This window comes from Falco rusticolus, chromosome 6 (assembly GCF_015220075.1).
Source record: "Falco rusticolus isolate bFalRus1 chromosome 6, bFalRus1.pri, whole genome shotgun sequence".
Lineage (NCBI taxonomy): Eukaryota > Metazoa > Chordata > Aves > Falconiformes > Falconidae > Falco > Falco rusticolus.
Genome location: NC_051192.1, coordinates 2,149,648 through 2,172,197, shown reverse-complemented (window position 1 = coordinate 2,172,197; position 22,550 = coordinate 2,149,648). Strand labels below are relative to the sequence as shown.

Here is a 22,550-nt window from a genome sequence, read left to right as displayed (position 1 = left end):
TCATCCATTGAGCGTTGGTATGGCTGTTTCTTGTTAATTGGAGTTTTATGTTCTGTCCCTGGTTGGCCTGTGCTGCTTTTGTCCCCAGCCTGCTTTCTGGTATTTTCTAAAGGCTTTTATCCTACTTGCCCTTCTGCCTGAGTCCATATTAGATAGGATTTCCTCCTAGACCATGTCAAAGCACCTTGTCTTGAGTAGAACAAGGTGCATCTTCTTGTACTCTCTTGCCTGAAGAGGCTGAACACGTTCAGCTCCAACCACCTTTGCTAACAGCTCAGCTCTCTCCTGTAGCCAGGCATGATTGCTGTTTTCCTACCAAGAGGATGAGCCACAGGCTGGAAGGAGGAAAAGAATTGAGGAGTGGAATCAGCAGGGATGCTGTAGTACTATCTGCCTGACCTGTGCAGTCAAGGCAGGAGTAGCCCGTCAACCCAGGTAGGTTAATTTGAACCGTAAAAACTCCAGAATTCTTGGGGTCATGGTTGACAAAGTTTCCTCCGCAAAGCACAGCTAGTGCTTCCCGTGGCTGGCACTTGTCTTATGGCTGGGTCAGGTCCCAGTGCCAGGCCCTGCTGCTGAATTTGGGAAGACTGTATGCAGGAGAAGACAGGTGGTCTTTGCTGGTAATGTTTGCAGGCATTGGCCCGTGATGTCTTACGTAATTTAAAAGCTGATGATTCTAGACAGTTTTTAAAAAAGTGGCTAGAGATGGGTGATTTCTCCTTTATCCTCCTCCCCACAGACCAGGTGCTCTGTACTTTCTGAACATGCAGTGGTTTCTGAACGTTAAGAAGGATGTAAACTGTTTGCAGCTGATGACACAACAGTGCACCTCCCCCTGTCAAAAAAAAAAAAAAAGAGGAAAAAAAGGAGGAAAAACCACCATCAGTAACTTTTGAAAATCCTGGTCATCATGCGGTGTTCCTAGAATGTCCTTACTTATGAAATGGGAATAGCTTGTGGTTTTCTGACTCTTAAATGTGACTGGGGAGAAAGGCAGGGAAGGGATCCGTAGTTGTGACAAGAAAAAAAAAGTTTTAATTACTTAGAGCAGGAACATGTTCTGAAAAGTAAAGATTTTGGACTTAATGTGCATGGAACAAAAGGCCGTTGTGAGCTATGTACGAGAGTTGCTGAGAGTTTGTATTCTGCCCTTTTTTTCTGTGGGAGTTATTTGCTGTTGTTGACTAGAGTTCTTTATTTAGAACCACCTAGCTACTGAATGACGGCTCGCTTGCAAGAAGAAAGTGTGATTAAAACTTCCTAGGGCTTATTTCAAGATCTCCCTGCTTCCATTTATTTGAGGGGAATCTTTGCTAAATGAAAGAAAAAAGTTCAGAACAAATGCACTTCCTTCTCATGATTTCGCTCACATCAGCTGTTGACATCTAGAAAAAAACCGTAAGTTGGGAGTCTGAGGTCTTTCACCTGAACATCTCATGGAAGACAATGTTTCTCTAACAGAGGTGGTTTGGTTTAGGTTGTTCTGGTTTTAAAACCAAAACAAACCCGTGAAATGACAGGTGTCCCTTCTTGCTGGTTAAGAGCAATGCACCGGCATTCTTGGGGGGCAGCTCTTTGTACACACCCCACAACTAGAGGAGGAGTATGCACTTGCACTTTCCCAGCTGCTCAGATGAGAAAGTTTCCTTTGAAGAGCACTGCCAGCAAAAAGAGGTTTCTGTCTGCTGACCTGCATGGGAATAGTATTTGGGTATGTGTATGGAATCGAATGGTTAGCACTTTGTCATCTGCTTAACTTCTTTTGCTCTTATGGCAGGGCCTGAACATCCAGTTAAGAGTAAGGGACAGTTAGCAAAAGAGTTGGGAGTGGGAGGAATTAGCAAAAAAAAAAAAAGCCCATGTGAAAGGTTTACACTACTGGACTATAGGTGCAGGTAAGCAAGCAAAGTAACTAGGGTTTATTATGACTTTTTTTGCTTGTCAGGAATCGCACTAGGGATGTCCTCTGGGTGTGGGTGATTAGAGAGTGCTCTGGGGCATGAGGTATAGCAGATGGGCAATCATCCCTCCTTGACGTGGCTGGCCCCTGGCTGTGAGCTTCTCGCAGAGGGTGCCGGTTCCTGCCCAGCCGTGGCAGATAGGCTGGTGCCTTTCTGTGAGACACCAGGCTGCTGGCTGCCCTGGCAGGCAGGTCGTGGAACAAGATTTACGGCTCAAGACAGCCATTCCCATCTTCCCTTCAACAAATAAAGCTGAGAGAAGCTGGTTTGTAAAGCTTAACCTCTTTTCAGGTGATCTCTCTGTGAAAGAAAGAGGAGTGTGGGAGCCCTCTGCCCATCCCTTTGTACTGGGAAAGTTCATGGATGGGAGAAGAAGCAGGGAGAGCCTCAGTGCTACTCCTTGTGGTATGTTCTTCTCCTGGCTGTCCAGGGGTCAAACCAGAGAATGCCCTGGATTCATTAATAGCACCATCGATGGGGATGCAGCTGTTCCTCCTGGTTTCTCGGGGTCTACTCCTCTCCCTTGGATTGTTCCCCTCTGTACTCTCATCATGTCTCTGCTTTGGTCCCTCGCTAGGGCTAAAGGTAAAAAAAGGGAGCATTATTACTGTTTGAGAGCTGCATGTGGCTGTCTCAGAAAGCTGCTACGGGCTTTGGGAAGCAGCAGTGTGCCACATGCAGTGTCTGTGCCATCCTGTCCACAACATCTTCCCACCCCCTCTTTTCTTCTCCCTCCCATTCTTACACATGCTGTGTGTGAGATGGGAGTGACCAGGCAGGAGATCTGCCTCTTCCCTCTTCCAGACCCCCTGCCCCATTTCAAGGACATTAGCACCCCAAAGCCCCTGTGGGAGGAAGAAAGCAAGCATTAGAGGTGTGAAAGGAAGGGAAAGACAGACCTTGATGAGAAGTAGTGGATTTTCAGGGTTTTTCTTTGTCCTGTTGGTAGACCCTAAATACTGGGTGGGTTTGCAGTGATTTAGTGTTTCTTCTTTGCTTGGGAATACTAATTAGGTGTAAACCTCTTTTAGCCTTTGGCTAATGGTCACTAAAAATGAACAGCTTCCTTTAAAGTGAGAGAGCATAAAAAAGGTTAGAGGAGAACTTAAATTAACTTGTGCAGTTCCCTTTTTATTCAGAAAGCTAAAATGCCTTTCTGACCGTTACAGGGGTGGTTTTAGGCAGAATTGAGAAATACATACTTCACCCACAGTCTGTTTACCTGCATATACAGTACAAGCTTTTGCTGACTCTTACCCATGCTAGCACGAGGGAATGTAGAGAGGCAAAATGAATCATTACCACGGGCATAGTCAGTAAAAGCATATGATGTACTCATTCACTCTTCTTCTTTTTTCTTTTTTTAAATCTCTTCTACATATAATCTAAGAAATCACACATTTTGTGAAGGGTTAAAACAGAAAGACTTGTGCATTCACTGCGTTGACTCAATGAGTTGAGTTCTATATGATCTTCTTTTATTTGTAGTGGAACAGAATGGCAGTGGGAGTTTATGCTACATTTGATGTTCTTGTGCTAGGTTTTTTGCCAGCTCCATTCCCCCCCCCCCCCCCCTTCTATATTTGGCCCTACAGATTCAACTTCTGTTTTATTGGAACTTGTTGTTTTGGGGGTTTTAGTGGTTGGTTGTTGTGGGGTTTTTTAAGAAGTGGTGTAGGTCACTCACTGTTTACTTAAAATTAGACCCTCAGAAACCTCTGTGAAAGGAGTACAGATAAACGTAGTCTGTAAAGAATTTTGTACATGGGACAGAGGAGGGATTTATCATTGCCAATTTACCTTGAAAACGCCTCTATCTTTGTTGTAAGCATTGCTTGAATCTAGTGGCTCTAAGAAGCTACAGAAACTAGTTCTAAATAAAATGCCATGCCCAAGCCCCCCAAATGGTGTTAAACGTGCTGTGTAGGTTGTATTCCAGCCAGCAGAAGCAGCTAAAGGTGGAAGCATTCATTTGGATGTCTTTGTATTGAATCCTGTTTTCATGTAGGTAAGAATTGAAATAGTTCTGTTGTGGGGTTTTTTATTTTTTTTTCTTTCCCCTCCTCTCTGGTTAATGCATCTGAGCATGAACACATTAAACTCCAGTGACATGGTATTTAAGTCCTATATAACATATTGCAATGCTATATGACACCCTACATCAACACCATAGCCACAACACTGTTTTGGTTTTGCCCTCCCAGCCTCACATTGCAACTGTTGTACGATGCTTTAATGTGACAAATCTGAGCAGGAACATGCACTTCTAGAAACCTCTGGTCACCCTACTTGTGGCCCCATTTGGTCTATCAAGCCGTTGGCATCTCAGCAAGGTTGAGCAGTGCTAAACATATTCCAGCTTACCTATGCAGCCAGGCCTTTTGCAGGTTTCAAGAGTGTTTAAGAAGAGTGCAGGGGGCATCTGCACTCCAGAAATGCATGGCTTCACACAGCGCTCTGTTGGAGTAGCTTTGCTTCAGAAAAGGTCTGTTATATGTGCAGCGCACGTGCTAAGCCGGATCAGCAGAGCTGCTCTCCCTTGGTAAACAAGGAGCAGGTAGTCCATCAGCATAAGGGAGATGGTGGCGACCTCTGTATTGAAGCGTGTGTGTGGTTCACATTTTTGACAGCCCCATGCTGTTAAGATTTTTCAGGCTCATGTTGGGTTTGTGCTCGAGACTAGTGGGTGGCCGAAGTCTTCTGGCTTGATTGCAGCGACATCTGTTTACACCAGTGGTTAATTAGGCTGAAGACTGCCCATCTCTCTGTATCCCCCCCCCCCCCCCCCCCCCGTGTTTTTTCTCTATTTAAAGTATTCCCTCCTTGGTTGTTAAACTGAGCCTTTGATTTTATCTGCAGATATTATTTTTTTCCCTCTTAATCCACTGCCCCCAGTATGAGATGAATATCAGGACATCAGCGTAGCCTCTCTTCAAAGAAGTAACCAAGTGTTCCAGAAAAGAATGACTTGTGCTTGTGATAGAGACTGAACACTGAAAGGGAGAGAAAAGCAGCCTAAATTTGTTTGAAACTCAGCTCAATGCAAAGTACAATCCACTGTGTCTCGAGAAGAAAAGCAGAAAGGGGAGACTGTTTTAGGAGCCTGTGTGCCATGTGGATGGCGTCAGTGTGAACAGTCTGGCCTGGGTCAAAAATGAGGCACATCTTGCAGGTGATAGAGCCTGAATGGGATTTGAGAAAGAACACAGATGTTTATTAAAAGACAGAAAGATGTCAGAAGACACACAGCAATGGTAGGCAGCCTGAAACTTTCAGAGGACAGAGTGTTTCAGCTGGAGAGAGGATGATGCACACCAGCAGTCTCCAGAGGACTGGGAGTGCACAGGGAATTACAGGGGGAGGGAGTCATCTCTGTGCAAGAGGAATGCAGCAAAACCTCCTCTGACTAAGCCAGCTAATGCACACTGCGTTTTTTTCCTTTCCTGATAATCCTGTTCCATAATATTTCCTTAATAATTTAATATGCGAAGAGTAGCCCTTTTGAAAAGCCTCTAAATCACTGAGTCTTACTTTCAGACGAAACCTTGCCACCTTTGCCCTTGACATGCACTGGGGATTTTTACTGGGTATGGCTATTTGAGAGCCATCTTGGAGTTAAGGGTTTTTTTTCTTAATTACTTAATGAATTTACCATGTGGTTCAACCCTTGGTACTGCCAAGCAACAGCTTTCTATTACTGGACTGCACGGGCCCAATCCTGCGTTACTGAAGCCAAAAGCAGTATTTGGGAACAGACGTTGGCATCGAAATCTGTAGGAAGGCTTAGAATAACTATACAAAAGGGGTTAGTTGCACTCAGAATATTGATTCATGAGCTCCATGGTTTTTTGCATCTCTGTTCATTTTACCCAAGTAAGATCAACTGCCCAACTGGACATATAATATATGATACTGCATTAGAACTAAGGCTGCATTTGGTCATACTCATTAATTAAACTGATTTCTCCTGTAGGTTTTTTTTTTCCTAGAGAACTAACAGAGAATGATAATTAAGCATATTATGCATTCTAGGGAACGGAGTTTCTCCTACTGCCACAAAAACATTAAAGGAGAAAAACATGAACCAAAGCAAAAAATGAAGGGGGGGGGGTGGGGGGAAGAGCTAAAATTGGAGTGTGAAGGGGGGGAAACATTCCTTCCTTCATTTTTAACAGCTTCCTCTGTGCCTTGGGACGTGTGGGGCAGCCTTGCTGCAGTGAAGAGTTGCACCAGCAAAAAAAGAAGAAAAGCAATTGAAATCTCAAGGAAAGCAGCCCACCTCACAGGTGCAGCTCCCTCCCTGCTAATGTACAGATGCAGACTGCAGTAATGCAGCACCCCAGTTTTTTTGAGGAGCTTGCTTTTATTTGTGGCAGAGCCTTTCAATGAAAAGGGCCTTGCTCCAGAAGGTCAGTATTGATGTCTGAGCTGGCCTAAACGGAGATGGCATGAAGGTCTCGGTGATGTTTAATCACACCTTTGCTTGTAGTGTGCTTGCTTCTTACCCATGAGACCTGTGTTGCTCGGTGGGGAGCACTGCTTTAGTGGAACGAGCATCCTTGGCTGTAGGCAGGCCCCGTGCTTAGCTTTTCCCAAGTTACTGTGCTGATGGGGTCTTTATTTGCAAAAAGTTGTCTCTCTTCAGGCGGTATTAGTTACTTGCCTGCCAGCTCCTGCATGTACTGAAGCAAAAACATCCAGGAGAAAATGAAGATGTGTTGTACAGTTGCCTGATGAAATCTCATTGTATTAATGTGTGCTGCAGTTAGAAAGAAAAAGGCCAAGGATGCAATTAGAAACATAGGAGGCAGTTCACTGCTGCTTTTTTTTGAAAAACATGAGGGATGCCGATGTTTCAGCACACCAAATGTTGCTTCTTTTTCCTAATTAGCACACGTGTAGGCAGAGATTACCTGGCAGTCTAATGAATTGCCCTATGAAGTCTGGTGTCTGTTCCCCCCCCCCCCCCCCCAACCTTTCTAATCTTTGATTTCTGTGTGTTTGCTTATTTATCTTTAACACAGGACGGTTTTTGAAGGATCTGCAGGAGACCTGGCCTCAGTCAGGCAAGCTTTGACCATCCATGCTCAAAGACAAGGCTATGCTTAGCCTATGGTCCATGTCAAGTCAGTACCGTTGTAGAAAAATGCAGTTTGGTTCCTTCTCTTTTAGTTTGTTGTCCTCATGTGTGAGCAGTTCGAGGGCCTGTGTCAAGGCTACGACTGCACAGTTAACCTCTGTGCTGCTGCTCCTTGGGAGGCCCTTGCATGTACCATTCCAAAATGGGATGCGTTTTGGGTGGCTCCTCCTTGCAGACACACAGACCTCTTCCCCCTGCTCCTGCAGGCTCTGGAAGCCTCTGCTGACACACTTCCTTGTACAGCATTTTGTGGCTCAGTTGCAGGCTGTTCCTCTGCGCTTACTAACGTGTTCAGGCAAACTGCATTTGGGCCTTGCAGACACCTTCTGGTCAGATTGCTTGGGAGCTGCAGAGCTTCTGAGGAGGCCAGGAAGGCCTCATTAAATCAGGCACGAGGCAATGTGAGGAGCCGTGGTGGTAGGATTATTTGCCTTGCCTAGCCTAACCTTGTCCCGCCGCAACGGAGCCTCTGCTGTGCACAAAACGGAGGAAGAGGCTTTGCTTGTATCTATTTGTATCGTGACCTGTGCTCAGTTGAGAGTGCTTCTGAGTGTGGATGCAGGTTGTACTAGTTGTGTTTGGAGGAACAATCTGAGTTACAGCGTGACTAAAAACTCCTGCCAAGAAAGGCCCAGGGGAGTTACAGTAGGAAACAGAAGGGGCGGTGAGTTTTCTCTTATGCTAGTGTAAAATTGGAGCAACCTAACAAAGTCAGAAGCATTTAAAACTCAGACGATACTGAGTTTTAAAAGGCTCAGGCCTTTTACTACCGAGCATAACATGGCAAGATTGGAGCTGTGGATATCGGACTGGAGCCCAGCTGCTTATTTAGCAAATGTTTGTGGGTATGCCCATGGTGCCAGTGATAGTGTGCACACACCCAGGCACAGGGACTGTAAACCTGCTGCGGACTTTGAGCTCCGGAAGGCAGGCACTGCTCGGCCGGGTGCATCCGCAGCACAATTACGCAAGGCCGATCCTGCTGTGTTACAAATCTGGTGTAAAGGAGGGCAGAATGTGCCCCTGACATTCAGTGGATATGGCATGCAAAAAAACCCCAGTAAAAAATGTGCAAATATTACAAATATTCTGGGTGGGTTTTGGGTAGGCTGGTACCACTCAAGCCCTAAAGAAAATGGGTATGTTCCTTTTTAGTGATTTTTTTCATTATTATTATGACTCTTGTAATTTCAAGAAAGGACTTGTTTCCCAGAGTAGAAGGACCAAATTTCAGTACCTTGCTGCTGCAAAGTATCTAGCCAGGGAAAGTTCTGGTTTTAATTTTTGCTAGTTCCTCAGCAATTCGCAAGTCACTTGTCAAAATTCAGTGAAGGAATGGTTCGTGATTTGCTTTGCAAATTTGGTTCAGGGCTACCTCTGCACAGCAGAGAGAGGGTGAGAGAGCTGGATCTCCTGAAAGGAATGGGTGGTGGTGCGGGTGGAAGGGGAGAGGTGTGCCAAGGCCTCAAGAACTGGCAAAGTCAAACGGTGGGTTTTAGATCTGACGCCCTTTCCTCCTGTTTCAGTGACTTCAGAGTATTAGTTGGAATACCAGTATGGGTATTTAAAACTCAGTTAGATGGGGTCTTTTCGATAATAATTTTAGGAATCCATAAAATCATCACTTAATCTCTTCCTGTTAAGGCAGATTCACTATTTTAATTGTTTTTTTTTTCCTTTGTGGATTTTTGACAGGTATAATTTTCAGGTTAAAGAGATCTTCCCTCTAAAAGTATCCTACTTTTCCTTTTTGGTTTTCTAGCTGAAAATGGAACTTAATTTCTAACAAGGCCATCAGCTTGATTGATCGCAAATCATTACAGACCATTTCGAGCATAATACCTAAATGAGTCGTGATATTAACGACTAATAATCGCCTTTATGTTAGGTCTTAAAGCTTTATTGTCACGAAGTACAACCGGTTTAGTGGAACATGAAAGGCAGAATGAGCCGAGATGCTGCTGGGGCTGCAGCCAAGACTGTTGGAATCGACTGTTGGAATCGCCGTTCCAGCACCGGCTGGGCTTGCAGTGCCTTTCGGAACACAAATCATGGAGGTAACTTAAAATAATCGTCGTCTTTCCAGATAGCGCCTGGTGCCGAGCTCCCCCCCCTCCCCCCCCCCCCCCAGTCTTCGTGCGCTCGAACATCTCCGTTTGGCCTCATTTCTGTGCTTCAGCGGTATCCGCACAGCCCGAATTAGCAGCGAGGATCCCGCGGAGGGGGGCGGCTGCCGGCCTCGGCTCCCAGGTGAGCTCCAGGCGGGGGCGGCCGGCACCCCCGCCCCGCTCGGCCCGGCCGGGGGGCAGCTCCGCGGGGGGCCGGGCTGGCCGGGACAACCGAGCCCCCCCGGTGCCCCGGCCGGGTCCCCGCCGCCGGATAGCAGGGATACTTGTCATATTTGCGGTCGGGGCGCGCTGGCACCCGCCTTTGTCCCGGCCCGGGGCCCCGGCGCTCCCCGGGGAAGCCCCGGCGGCCGCTCTGCGGGGGCCGCGCCGCCCGCCCGGGGCCCGGGGCAGAGGCACGCGTGGGCAGCGCGGGGAGCCGCGGCGGGGCGGGGGGAGCGGGGGAGGGGCGGGGGCGGGGGGGGGCAGGCCGGGGCCGAGGCGGAGCTTTGACGCGGGCCGGAGGGCGAGGAGCTCGCCGGAGCCGCCCCTGTCGTCAGTGCTGGCGGCAAGTGCTGGGAGCCGGGGCTGGTGCCTCCTCCCTTTCCTCCTCCTCCTCCATTGTATAATGCTGCGTGATCGCAGCCGCCGGGGCAGAGCGGAGGCTTAAATCCTCACGCCGCCTGCGCCTGCCGCTGCCGCCGCCTCCACCTCCTCCTCCTCCTCCTCCTCCTCCTCCTCCCCCCCCTCTGCATCCCACCCGGCCCCTCCCCGGAGCGGCGCGGCGAGGGAGCGACATATGGAGCTGCTCTAGGGCGAGAGTTCGCGACCTCCCCCCCTCCATGCTTTAGTTCTCAGGTGGAGCTGCATGTGGTGAGTGGGGCTGGGGGCTGCGGGGAGCGGCGTGCCGCTCGGGGGGAGCAGGGGGCCGCGATTTCCCCCCCTACCCTCCCCCCCAGCTTTGCGAGCTGGCGGGGCGCGTTTTATCTCTGCCTTTAAATTCGTGCTCGGGGCGGGTGTCCTCCCCCTCTCCTCTGGGGAGGATCGTGCTGAGATGAGCAGAGGAGGAGAGCCGTGGAGTTGCTCTTAAAATACCATTAACCGCCCCCCCCCCCCCCCCCTCCCAGCTTCACGGCGATGCGGGGGGATCCCGGCCCCGAGCAGGTGCGTGTGGTAGTTGGACATAAGAGTTTTCATCGGGGCTGCCGGGCTCGCAGGAGCCGGGCTCCTCCGGCTGGAGGAACCGGCTTTGCAGCGGTAAGTTCGCCTGAGCGCCGGGAGCCCCCGAAGCCGACAGGCTACTGCCTTCTGCTCCGTTTTCCCGGCAAGAGCGGGGACTTTCGGGTACCCCTAGAAGTGTGTGCTGTAGTGCCGGGAGAACTGAAAGGGCCGGGGGGGGGGGCACACACTTTCCCTCCGCTGGAGCAAAGCTGACATATGGCTGGGCAGGACCCGCCTGGCCCCCAGCCGGACCCTTCCCGGGTTGGTGCCGGGGCGGCCCTAGGGCCGGGATCAGCCTGTGACCCTGAGCCATAGCGAGCCCCGCCAGCACGCAGGAACAGGCGTCGGGGGGGCTTTCTGGAGCAGGATGGTTCATCTTTTAGGAGCCGTGGTGAAAAAACTGTTTATTGCGATTTCCCTCAGGGTGAGGAAATGCTTTAAAAAGAAATAAATAGCGTTTTGGGATGCTGCTTTCATTTAGAGCTTTACTCATGTCAGTGTATCAGGATCTGGAAAGCTAAGTTCTCGTTAAGTATGAAAATAGGAGTGCAGTTACCTGCTGTCACTGCTTGCATTTTGTGAAGCACAGCTGGAAAACCCATGGCCACTTCTGCTGAAAATCCGTGGAGGGGTTTGTGTGCTGTCCCCTGGGACCCTTGGTGGCTGATTTACAGCTACGGGTCGGCTGCTGGTGTAAAATACACTGAATCTGCCCGTTTCACCTCCATCTGGGGGGGCTGTGAGCCCCTTTTTTTACCCAAACTTCAGCAGAGCATGCCAGACCTGTTGCGTGTGACAGTCTGTTCAGACAAGTCCAGAGGTCTTAGGATGAGGAAAGTCCAGGCTTTTTCAGCTAGTGCCCAGTGAAGTCAGCAGGGTGGCTCTCGCTGCCGTCAGTGGGTGCTGGATTTGGCCACCATAGAATGTGCTATTGCACAAACAATGGTGGTAGAGGGTTTGGCCGCCCCCTAACATCAGTTTTATGCTTGTCTCTCAAATGGAGGAAAGAGTTTTTCTGTTTCTGTGAGTTGAAATGACACTTCCTACCTTTTTATTCTGATTTTTTTTTTTTTTTTTTTAGGGATTCACCTGCACAAATGAAGGTGCCTGTGTCTTACAGGCTTCTCACAGGGTACAAAATTGACAGAGGCACCTCAGTTTCCATTTAAGTGCACAGGAAGCTTTCACATGGTAAAATGAACTGTAAAAACGAATTATGTTTTCTGAAAAGTTCCTGCTGCTGCTTAAATTGCTGTAAGAAATTAAGCAGTTGATTAAGCAGGCTAAATTGAAAGTAGCCCTTTCTGCTTCAAGGTAAAATGCATACATTTTTACATAATAAGATGGTATCTTTGGTGTCTGATTTGACAAAGTGAGCTAGTGGTGGTGATAGAGATGGGAGGAGGATTAGCAGTTTGTGCTGCCAGGCAGGTATCTGAGAGCATGTCCTAGGGAATACTTCCATTGTCCAGGGAAGTATTGCAGCATCTAACGTAGCAGCTGTGGATCTTCCTCCTTTCGTGACTGATCCTACTTCCATTTAAGTTGGTAGCAAAAACCACCCACTTCTTTTCTGCAGGAACTGGATTGGACTGTTAACAAATGAGCTAGACTTCGTGCATATTAAAACACAGCTTTGATTTTCATGTCAAGCTGATTTCTTTTTCTCTGAAGCCGATTAAAAACAAACAAAAAGAAACTTGCTAGCCGTAGGTACTTCAGGTTTTGTCTGTAGATGAAGCAGTCTTAAAGAGCATTAAATATGTCTGTAGGTGCTGATTTATAAAGAATTGTAATTGTATTCCTTTATACACCTGCTCTTTTTAATGGGAAAGATGAAATAATGAAAGCCACTCAGTGTTTTGGTGGAAATAATATAAATAATCTAAGCACTTGTAATTGTCTACCTGAGAGGCATCAAGGAGTTTGAGGTAATGCCCTAATATCAAGGAAAGCCTCAAATTTCGTATTCTAAATTATTTTGTTTTAGCTTTCATGAGGTGCAACAATCTTATGCGATGTCTGGTTTGAAGGATTTTGCCATCATTTACACAAGATGCTTTTATTTTTCCAATAAATAATTCATAGGGAAAAAAAATTTGTAGGAACCCTGACTTTTTTCGCGCTGTTGTAAAACACTCCTGGCATAGTTCATCTCTGGCAGTGCTAACACTAGACAGGTGATCCAAAATACTTGTGACTATTTTTGCTTTTATGTAACATCTTAAAATGTAATCTGTCAAGCAAGGAGAATGCAGTACTTTGAAAGTGTAAGTAGTCTTCTGGTGCTCTACTTCTTGTAAGGACTGGGTAGTAAGAGAGACACCTTCTTTTAACTCTGCTTTGTATGTGTAACTGGCTCGTGAGGAGACAGCTCCCGTTGCAACAGTTCCTTAACATGAACACGCACACAAATCGGTACCAGAAATGGCAGCTTTCAGTTACCAAGTCCAAAGATCAGGAGTGTTCCAAAGGAGAGAGCAAGGTCCAGCTTAAGTGTAAGCAGGTTGGCAGTAAGCAAAGATCTTTAGTGTAGATGAACACTTTGCTAATTACTAGTTTGTAGGAAATGGAATTTGCCGATCTGAGAACAGCGCTCACTTTCTTCAGGGGGATATAATTGCATGTTTTCTGCCACTTGTTTTATTTGTTAAACTTCTATCAGTCAGAGAAACTGTGCTGTCACAAAGAAGCATCTGGTTTTTGTAAGTGGGGAGAGACCCTCAACATGTGTTGGTTCTTTAATTCTTTTATAAACAAAGACAATTTTTCTGTTTGCTGTAGCGGAGGATTCAGGTTTGTTCAGCATTACCAATGCAAACACTCTGACAAAAAATAAGATAACAATGCTGATGCTTCACACAAGTGGGCAAAGAAGGCCTTGTAAATGCAGTGCTCACTCTGCCATTGGGTGTGCTGAAGTCGAGCAAAAGAGTCCGAAGCGAATGTGTGGCTGGGAGACAGCAGAAGTTTTGCGGTGGACGTGGGCCTGTATGTCCTGCTGCGTGTACAGCAGCAGCCACAGCAGGGGTCCCTACCCTCCGTCTCGTGGCTGCGTGGGTATTAAATGGCACGTTGTTGTGCAGAATAGAAACTGCATTTTGTGTGATGTTGGCTTTGCTGGTGGCTCCTGGTGAATGTGTCAGATGCTCAGTGTCATTGTAAAGTGGCCAGGAGGAGCTGTGAAGACATGCTAGACCTGCAGCTGGGAGATTCCTCCAGCACACAGGGGAATTCCTGGGTGGGGAAGGGCTGATTTGAGGGGCATTTCCCAAGGGGGAGCTGGGGGTGGTCTCCAGGGGCATCGGGCAGCTGGTAGGTACAGCCTCGTTGGTCTTCTTCAGAAATGGTTTTAAGTTGTGACAAGGAGCAAGATGGGTTGAAAGGACTGAAGAAGCTGTCAAGTCATCAGAGAGTGAGTTTTCGGTTTTAACGTGTCCCTCTGAGGCTGGGCGCTCCGCTAGCTCAAGTGAGGCTGCGGCCACCACCACATCAGAGTGACTGGATTCAAGCTGCTGCAGTGATATTAAGAACATGCTTAGATCCTTGCGTTGGGCAAGTTCAGACCATTATTCTTCCACATTAAGGGGCCAGGTTCAGTACTCTGCTCCGCTTGGTGCATAAAGCCATATAATGTCTGAAGTTCCCAACCTGTATAACATGATCAGTATTTTGAGGAGCAGTGGGCTTAAGGAGGAATTTCTCATTAATATCACTCTGGAACAGAGTTTTAAGTGGCATTGAATGACAGGAGTCTCTGTCTGTGTAATTATTGGGAACCACGGGCTGTTTACTTTGCTTCTACACCAGTGAGATGTATTGGATTTCATCTGACAGCTTCTGTTTCCAGTAAAGTTAGAATAAAATTTTTATTCTTAATACAACAAAATACAAAGAGAAAAGTGCAAATGTGGGTTATTTTCTTTTAATGTTATTTTTAAAATTGGGCAGTATATGGAAGTAGCAGAAGAAAGAAGTTCCCCTTTTCAAAGGAACCCTGAGTTGCTGGAAAGATCTAAATTTGCCCTGAAACTTGCTCGGATGATCTGTAACAAGTAAAACTGTTTTCTTGATCCCAGATTTTCCAGTCCCCTAGGAAACCCTTGTGCTCTCTGAGGCACACTCACCTTTTAATGGAACTGTGACAATTATCAGCTGCTTTCTTACAGTTTCTTATAGTAGCCTGTAACATTAGTCTTCTAAAAACTCCTGTCATGCCAGGCAGGCAATGAGGTTGAGTGAACTGCACTACAGAAAGAACCACCCATGATTGGAGGTAAACTATGCGGATATATGTTGGGGTGGAGGTTGAAAGGAGCGTGGAGGGCATATTTGAAGCAGACTGTGCAACTGCTACAGCAGGTCTGACTAGTTTGAGATGCCTAAAGGCAGCTTTGTCTTAACTTCAGGTAGCTGCAAAATGAAGTTTTAAAACCTAATTCAGAAATACATCATCATCTTCCGGTGCCTCCGCAAACTCTTGACTTCTCATGTGTTTTTACAGGCGCTCTTTCACCTTGGAAGAAACATTTAATAGATACACATACACGTGCATGCATATCACTTGCATATTTTTAAAATACATGTTTCATCAAGATAGGAAACAGGCGTTCATACTCAAACCACAGTGGTTTTTTTAAACAGTGGTAACATTTTGCTTTCTTATCACGCTCTGTGCGTGTGTATGTGTGTGCCTGTGAGAGAGAAGCCTCTCTATTTAAGCATTTTTGACATGGCATGATTTGTTGCCTGTTGGTTCTTGTGCCTTCGCCTGTCCCTGTGTAGGAGGAGTGACTTACACTTCATTAGTCTGTGCTGCGGTCAGAAGGATTTTGACCAGAGTACTCTCATGCCGGCTGTCCCAGGAGTACAATAACCTGCTTAGGTTACCCTCCTGTCATCTAGCTCACGGTCTCCCTTACCCTCCTCCTCCATCTGTTTGGCATAACTGGCTCTTCTCAACAGCTCTTCCCCTTTCCTCCCCTAACTAAAGTATTCCACAAATAACTTGCAAATGAATAGAAGAGAGAGAATATTTTCTGTGTGTGTAACGTACAGTGTAGAGCTTCCTGTTGCTGCTGTGCTTTCCCTCACTGGCAGTGGAACATACGTGATACATATGTGCTCTTATGTGTTGAGTTTTTCTGTTTGATTGGGTTTTTTTTTGTTTTTTTTTTTTAATTTGGGGAATATCGGTATAATACTGTCTTGGGTGAGGTGAACGGGTTGTGCTTGAGTGAATATGAAATGAAGTTTGGGCCATTTTCAGTTTCCTGATCTCTTCTTCTGTATTTTCCACTCCCAATTTCCAAAGACTCGGTTTGTGGGTTAAGTTTGTTCCATGTTAATTGACATGTACTAAGCCTGCTTTGAAATACAGGTTTAATGCACATGTTGTTAAAATATGCTGTTAAAATGGTGTCCCCATATAAATTTAAATGATTTATTTGAGAATGTTTAATTTACTACGTAGAAGTTCTGTGGATCCCATGGTGGCTGTTTTAAAGGGTATCGCTTTGGTGTAGTAGTATTTGTTGTGAAATCAAGCAGATGCCATGAAAAATGGGATCTCTTTTTGTCTCTTAACTTGTGGCTGTTGCAGTTTGAGAGTAGTTCAAGGCTGGCCAAAGTTCCCTTTATCAGTTTTCAGGCGACTTCGTAGGATGTGAGAACACATGCTGTATTTCAACAAACACAAAAGCTTTAGTACCCTGGACTGAAAGGCCAGCAGTTATCATCTTGTCTAACATCACTTAACACCATCTTAGCAAACTTTCATGTCAAACTTTAACTACCTTTTTTTTTTTTGTTTGTTTTGTTTTCACTGGTGGTGGAGAAATGTCCAACAGCTTTTCCACCTCTTTAAGAAAAACATGGGGGTGAGTGGGCGCTTTTTCACAGAATATACTTGTTTTCAGGGCTGTGTTCACTTCAGTTAAGCAAAAATGTTGAAAACGACTCATATGCTGTGTAGCTACTTAAAAAAATGCCAGGGAAACACCTTTCCTTTCTCTTAACTCTCAGTAGTGAGAAACTGGTTAGCAAATAAAATCTGCAGGCCAGGAACTAAACATGACTTGTCATTGCTGGGATGTATGTTGCATTTTGCAGTATACGTTATTTTAAGAGGTTGGGTTTTTTCCCCCCTTCCTCTTCTTCCCCCATGCCATTCGCTGCTTTTCAGTTTGACTGTGATAATTTATTCAACACTGTTTTCAGAGCAATAACCTACTTTTTGGCAAACGATTCGGTTCTTTCCACAGTAGCACGGGTATTTTTTTCCCCCCCATGTGTTTATTAAAGGTCTACAACAAGAGGGGAAAAAATAAGGGGTATCTTTGGGGAAAAGATGCTATGATACGCTTGAAAGCGAGGATTCAATCCAAGTAATTATACATACATGAGAAAAAACTCTTCTCTTATTATACACAAAGGGGTCTCGTCTCTCTTGGATGCATGCACAGTTCTCATTAACCTTAGTAGAAATTATACCCATCGAGTGAAGATGGGTCTACAATACCCGGTCCCTACGCATGCTAAAAATATCAGCTAGACCGTGACATGCGTGTGCCAATGGAGATGTCTTGTACAATATAACACAATGTTGCTGTAATACACTGTTCAGAGCGATGTTGTGGCGGAGGAGGGATGCATAGCCAATCTTGCTATTTCATCATTCTCCCTTAGAGTCTGACCAGTAGCATCTTGTTATTACAGGCATGTAATTTTAGCAGTGAAAAGGGAGCGTGCGTTTGCTAGCCTGTGTCACTTTCTGGTGGCCGTGCTAGCTCTTTCGGATTGTTTTGAATTTAATTTACAAGTAAGGTGCCTCTTTTTAGCCAGCACTTTCGCTGTGCCGATGCCTGCCGGCTCTGCAGTGGGGAGAAATGGAAGGCAGTCAGCCCTTGGCTGAATTGGGCCCTGAAGCAGTACACAGTCGTCCTAATTGCTGCTGCTCCTCTGCTTGAAGAGATTACGGCTCTGGTTCTCCCAGCATGGAGCTGCGTGCACCAGCTCTGGCGTGGCTCCTTGCCTGCTGGTGGGGAGATCTCACTGTGCTGTGGTCTTGCTCGTGGGACCTCCTGCTCATGTGCAGGGAGGCCCAGAGTGCCAGACTTGGGCGGGGGGGGGGGGGGGGGGGAACCGAACAAAACCCCAAAATATGAATGTGGAGCAGAGGGAGCTTCTTGGCTGATCCCGGGGAGGCATGTGTGTAGAGGCCCTCACATATTTTTTGGGTGACAACAAGCAGAGTCTGCTGAATAATCAGCTAATCACGTAGTAAAGTCAGAGGATCTGGCCTGGTGCTGTGCCTGCTTTTCTTTACTGCAGCTCCGATTTCCTACTGCTGATGCCCAGGTGTGTAATGCAGCTCCTGGTCCTTGAGCTTTTGATGTTGGCAGCAGAGTTGCTCAGCCCATGTGTACACAGCAGTATAATTTCATTCATGCTTGACGGGCCTGGCTGCTTCCTTAACACTGCCACGTGGAGACCCGAATTTCAGAATAACCTCAGCCCAGCTTTTTTGGGTGGCTTTTTGAAGCAGAGTCTCAGCCAAGGTGATCCCCAGCAAGGAGGCTCCTGTGTGGTGGCACGGGCACTGTTGTGAGTAGCTGGTGTGTGTAGCCATCCTGGGGAAGGGTGTAAAGAGGATTTGGCACAGAGATGACCCAAGGAGAGGGGCAGCTTTGCCCTCTTGCTGAAAATCCCTCACCCCCCAGTGACTATCCCTAACAAACAGTTCCCGATAGTGGGAAGGGGGGAATCCTCCACCCTGGTTTGGCTCAAAGCAGGTACTGCCTGGGGTTGGTGGTCAGTGTGGCTGTGTCTACACCAGGTCTGCGAGGGGTTGAGGTGGCGTTAGCAATCATCGAAAGCCTGTTTCATAAAACTTCCAGTTAAGGACAAGACCAAAAAAGGGCAGGCTGGCGTTCCTGGTTGCATCTGCTGGGCGCTGGCGTAAGGATGCTGATGGGATGTCCTGTCTGAAGCAGAACATGTGAGAATTGTCTCACAGGGCCAAGACGTCCTTTGAGATAGAAATTACTTCTGTTGGACAATCCAAACCTGTTCTTTCTTCCAGTAAAGACCAACTGCCTTCCTGTATGTGAATAAAACCTCTTTTGAATAAATGTTTTCTAGCCCCGGTATGTCACAAAGCTATATTCCCCCCCCTCTTGCTTCGTACTGAGAAGAAGTTGCCAGAGTTGCTCTGAGCTTTTGCTCTTGACTTCAGCCTCACAGCTGGTTTGAAATAAGCCTAGCTAGCTTTCCATGCACAGAACCTGTGCGGTCTTGTTCACCTTCTAATTCTGCCAGGGCAGTCTTTAATGGTTTAACGAGCTAACAAGTGCTCGTCTGATTTAAACTTGCATTATGTTCTGCTACCCTGATAGAATTCCTAATATTATAAACACCCTTAATAACATAGCTATAATCTAGAAAACCTGCTCTCCTTTTTCCAAACAATTACTTAATGAGGCAGTAATTTATTCTAAGCTGTATTTATTGGAGCCCATTCCAGCTTTATCAGACATACTCTGTTTGGTGTGTGCAGTTAGTCAAAAACATTAAAACTGCTCCACTCCTTCCAAGGGAACATGTTACATTTAGCAAACTGACAGCATTAGAAACTGTTTCCAATTTAATAGAAGCATATGTTTCCTGCAAGACTTAACACACTACAGAGTCGGAGATTGCCTTAGACTGCGGCTTTGCCTTTTTTTAGCATGGTGAAAAGGAGCTGAAAACTGAAGGCAGAAGTGGAGTTTGTAGTCATGTTTTTGGTTGTTTTGCCCGCTTTTGTTTTTTGGAGAGCCTTGTAGCAGGGCTTCGGCAGGCTGCAAGTTTAAGAAACTATCAAGAAAGTAGTGTGGGCGGTGCACGGAGAGCTCTCGCTCCAAACGCAGTTTCTGATCATTAACAAACAGCAAGAGCTTGCTTTGCCCTCTGGGCCTCAAATAGTACAGTATGCAACAAGGGAGCGCAGGCAAGGCACGGGGATGGAAACAGTAGGATCAGATTACAGTTTCAAAATATCGCTGGAACACGTTGGCTGGCGTTTACACTATTGACTGGCTTTATAATTGCATTGCTTATTTGCTGGGGAAGGCTTCACCTTACTTTCTGATTAACACAGACACTCCTTGGGGAACCTGGGGACTCCAGGCTCTGAGTACTGAAGTCAACCCCCACGAGAGCTGCATGACTTCAGATGCTCTTCAGATGAGAGCCTGAGCTTCCTCTGATGTCTTGTCTCCTATTTGCCAGGAGGTTTCCTTGCACAGTCCTTAACTAAGTCCTGCTTAGATTAGCCTCTGAAAGTCGCCCACTTAGGTTTTCCTTTCTTATTTCGATTTTAACTTGAGACTAGAAAAGACCCCTGTCGCCCAGCTGAACTGCTCTCCCCCAGTCTTCACTTGCGGGTGCCTAGAGCGGGGGGCCAAGGCTGCCTTCCTGTAGGAAGGAGGGAAGTGCCTGCCTTGCTGAATGCAGGAGTGGGGTGCTGAGCAGCTTTGCTTGCCTCTCTGCTGCTTCTGGAAGAGCCAAGGTTTGCCCATCCACCACAGGAGATGGGAAGAGTTAGGTCCCCATAAAATGTATGTGAGAAATACCTGCCACTTAGAGTTACTGCTGGCAGTGACAGCCTTGCAGCAAAGGCTTGCAAACAAAAACAATTCCCTGTACTCTCTGGAAGCACAGAGCTACCCAGGAGGCCAATTTTTTGATACAGCTCTAAAGGAGAGTTTTATAAGTGCTTATTAAACCTCACTCAGGTTAAAAAAAAAAAAAAAAAAGGCAGCCAAAATTAATGTGAAATGTGTGTTGGGGAAAACAAACCTTGTAAATGGTGAATGTCTGAGCACTGGGTCTGGAGTGGACAAGAAACCCCAGCATAGCTCTGCTCCCTGTAATTCTTGTCTAGGGTTGGGGGGTTTGTTTTCAAATTTGCATGTGACATGAGACCCAGTTCTTAGCAGGCAGCGGTTGTCAGGAGTCCTTTCTAGCCAGGCAACATGGACGCATTACACTTCAACAAGTAAAATCTGCATCAGATCCTAGAGAAGCAGCTTTGCAAAAAAAACCCCAACAAAAAACAACAAACCCACACCACCCGTCAGTGTACAAATTGCAAGCCAGCTGCAGCATATTGAACGTAGCTGTGCGTTACTGCGTGGTACATGCTGTACTAGCTCCCGGGGATGCTGCCGTGCCAGGATTTAAAGACCCTGGTGTCAACAGATGAACTCTTCAGGGAGGGGTGATTTTCATCATGCTGTGGCTGTCGCCTCTGAAAGTCCATGTTGCTTGTTTGCTCCAGTCCTGGAGTTAAACCTTGACACCTGGGCTGTACAGCTTTCTTCCTTGTTTTTAGCGAGGTTGGGAGAGGGTGCCAGATTTATGCTGGCGCTCCCTCCGCTGTTTCTCTTCCTTTCCAACTTCGAATGGGAGGAGGATGCTTGCGCTCTGGGAGGGCAGGCCAGCTCCCAGCTGCCAGGGCAGGTTTGCTGTGCTTTGCCAGGATCCTGCAGGCCAAGGAGCATTGTTCTGCAGTGGGTGAGCCCATGGTCCAGCCCTGAGGGGGTCTTCCCAAGACACCAATGCTCTCCCTCCCTCTGCCATGGCCTTGGGGATGTGGGAACAGGGATGGGGAGAGAGAGGTTTACCTGCTTGCCTCCCAGGATCTAGGGGACAGATACTTTGAAGTTGAGTTGTGGAGACTGATTACAAGTTCAGGTGGTCCCTCAGGCTGGATCTGGCAGCACTGAAATGCCTCACGGCAGCCCATCCTGCCTCTGCTAGCTTAGAGGATCTAGCCCTTGTCTTGCCAGTTGAACCCAGTTGGCACAAAAGGCCTTTTTATTTTGGTCCTGCAGCTATCTATGCCAAATTCTGATCCTGCTGAAGTCAGTAACAAAACACTCATTGACTACCGTTGGGCCAGGATACAGCCAACGCAGCCCTCAAGGATGAGGAGCGAGGGATGGAGGAGAGGAAAATAATATTTCATGTGCCAGAAGTGACACAGAAAATGCTTTTGTAATTTACTGGGTAGAGTCTCCAAGAAACCCTGGTGAGGCTCATTTACACCTGAGGTTTGGGGAAACTTCGTTTTGCAAATGAAATGTGCAAATTCAGTACTCCTTGCTGTTCAGGCTTTTATGGGGGGCTTTTGTGTGGTTTTTTTTTTTTTTTCTCTGTGCACATGTGTCTGTGAAGTTGTGGTTTATTTTAATCTCAAGTTGCCTTTTTCTTTCTTTTTTTCCTCTTTCTCATCTTTCTCTCTTTTATTTCATTTTTTTTCTCCCCCCCTCCCCCTCCCCCTTTTGGTTTTAATTACCCAAGATTTCAGAAAGTAACCAGTCCTGCTTTCAACTCCACTTTTTACACGAGCCCCTGCTGTTCATGTCTGTCTTTCGTCTTTTGGCTACATGGGGAGGAATTGTTGCCTGTGGACTCTGGAGTTTGATGCTTTTACCTTTTTGAGCAACGTCGTGTTCATTCTAAAACTGAACCTCACTGTATGAAGCTGTTCATCCTCTAGACTGACTGATAGGGTGGTGTAAATATGAGTGGAAATGTAACTTTTTAAAAATCCTTTTCTGCTGTCCCTCTTGGTGTTTGGTTCCTCTTTTTCCTTCCTGTCCGCCTTGATGAGCGGGGAGGGACTAGTGGGTTGTGGAATTGTCTTCCAAGAAAAGCCCTTGGCATTTTAAACTAAACTGTTAAAAATCTTTGAGAATTAACATTAAAGGGTGTTTTTGTTATTGGTGCGATAACCAAATCACTTTCCCCTTCCGTTTTTTATATATCTAGTGCTTCCCTATGCCAAACTCCTAATTATTAAAGACTTCAGAAGTAGTCCAGCAGTGACAAGAGACAACGTCCCAAGTACAATCAATAAATACAATACTTCTTTCATGATGTGCAGGTACCTCTGTCCTCTGGAGAGTGAAGGATCGTCACTAAGTAGGCTCAGAGACACAGTCAGGCATTGCACAAGCTTTTTCTGTGTTTAATCGATGACGGTTGACTCCAGAGAACCACCCGCTCCAGGCTGATTATCTCTTCTACTGAGCCCCAACTGCATTTTTTTCCAGCTCTGTCTGAAGAGAATGC

General features: G+C 46.6%; 1 protein-coding gene across 4 annotated transcripts in view; it reads left to right on the top strand.

Annotated features, from left to right (window-relative positions):
- Window positions 1-22,550, top strand: part of SERTAD2 (SERTA domain containing 2) — an 82,431-nt gene that overhangs the window by 51,774 nt on the left and 8,107 nt on the right. The window contains exons 1-3 of one of the 4 annotated variants that reach the window (XM_037392124.1): window positions 9,750-10,082; window positions 10,337-10,466; window positions 11,512-11,621. The exons of 1 other annotated variant lie outside the window; for it this stretch is intronic. The gene's annotated coding sequence lies outside the window, so the exon portion shown is untranslated. Of the gene's footprint in view, window positions 1-9,749; window positions 10,083-10,336; window positions 10,467-11,511; window positions 11,622-22,550 lie in introns of those variants that run through there. 2 more of the 4 variants (XM_037392125.1, XM_037392123.1) reach the window with 2 other exon arrangements.